Consider the following 1,872-nt stretch of genomic DNA (forward strand, 5'->3'; position numbering starts at 1 on the left):
TGGTGTAACTCATTTGTCTTTCATTGTCATTTACTGACCAATACCTATGAGCATTTATGTGTAGCAGGAAAGGACTGTCTGCCATAAGAATTAAGTGGCTCTCCAACTGGATTAACAGAGTTTCAGTCAGGATTCAAAATTCATCACTGTACAAAAATACTGTGAAGGTTATGAATGATGTTCTTATGGCTGCTGACAGTGGAATCATCTATGAGCATCTGATACCAATGACATGCATTGGTTTGCATGAGCATGCAATATGTATTAAAGGTACTGTGCTGGAGTGGTTTGAAGCATACAGAATAATTCCAATTCGTTCATGTAAATAGTGTCATTTTCACACAGTAAAGTTAATTATGGAGTTCCACAAGGTTCTGTGCTGGGACCAATTCTATATGCATTATACATGCTTCCTTAGACAGTATTATTAGAAGGAACACCTTACATTTTCATTGCTATTCAGATGATACCCAGCTTTATCTATCCATAAAGTCAGATGAAACCTACCAGACATCAGGAATGTCTTAAAGACGAAGATGTGGACGACCTCTAAGTTAAGTTATTATACTGGCCTAAAAAAAATCTTAGAAACCTGGGCCCGTATCCCTAAAGATTCTGAGAATCCTCTCAGAGAGCTGCTAACTTAACCTAAAAATTCCTTGCCAGGAGTTTTAGCTTAGAAGTGATTCCAGAACATTTTCAGTGAACTCTGAGCAAGGAATGGATGGAAAATCCTATCTTAGTGAGGAGGTGTGGTTGACCCCGTTGCTAGGTATGAGTCATCATTTCAAAAGCCGTGATTGGTTGATCCTACAAGTTTGATGGAAATGAGCTTTTGGTGATAATGAGCAAAGGATGTACCCTCAAATCAATAAACATAATTATACACTCTAATCTTATGCTGACTGTAATTGTAAATAATATTTCACATTCAAGAAAATATCTGGAAAATGAATAGTAAGCTGTAGGGGTTATAGCCTAACATTAGAATCTAAAATATGTGAAAACTTAAACTCATTACACCCTGTTCAAATAATGATTTGTGTCTTATTTGCTCATATTAATATCCTAGCTGACATATTTTGTACTTTCACTCCCATATGGACCCTGTTGAAAACAAGATGGCCTATCTCAAGGGGCTGTCCTTAATGAAGTAGAAATCACAACGTTACAAGTCCAGTGTGGTCTTAACGAGGGTAACACGGCTCAGCTTTTAGCAATGTCTGTGATTGCAGACCCAAGTCATCACTGCTGCATTGTTGCATTTTCCCGGATGCCAAATACCTCAGGGTTGTGATTACTTTCGTCTCCGGTGTAATAGTGTTGTGGCGTCGAGTTGGTGAAGTAATTGCATCTCTAAGGAGATCCACCACAAACATGATTCCTGCACGATCCAATCTGTAGCGTCTCAATAATTCCCTGTCATCCAGTGTTTGCAGGACATCTCTCCTGCCTCTTCTGTTGGCCATTTTGTGCAGCTGCTTAGGGGAACTCCTAAGCCACTAAAAGTCCTCTTCCCTGCTCTTAGCAGATCTCGCCTTAGGAGCCCTTTTAAGCGCTAGGAATCTTGAGGAATAGCTTTTATATTAACTGGGATTGTCGTGTCACTTTTAGGGGAAATTCTAAGAAAACGTCATGACTCTGAGAATTTTCTTAGAATTTGGCTGCTAGGAGCCACTTTTTGCACAAAGATTCTTTAGGGATACGGGCCCTGGTGTGTAACCAGGTACTTACCCTGGGTGGCATTTCCTGGCTTCTGGTAACACTGTGAGGAATCTTGGAGTCATTTTTTAATTTAAAGTCTTTGCCCTCAAATACAAGATCTTGAATAATCTATGAGGTATTTATCTTAAACACCTCATAGTGCCCCCA

Source organism: Mchenga conophoros, linkage group LG20 (assembly GCF_057382185.1).
Source record: "Mchenga conophoros isolate Kocher_MC1m ecotype Shallow Benthic linkage group LG20, M_conophoros_male_GT1.1, whole genome shotgun sequence".
In the NCBI taxonomy this organism is placed as follows: domain Eukaryota; kingdom Metazoa; phylum Chordata; class Actinopteri; order Cichliformes; family Cichlidae; genus Mchenga; species Mchenga conophoros.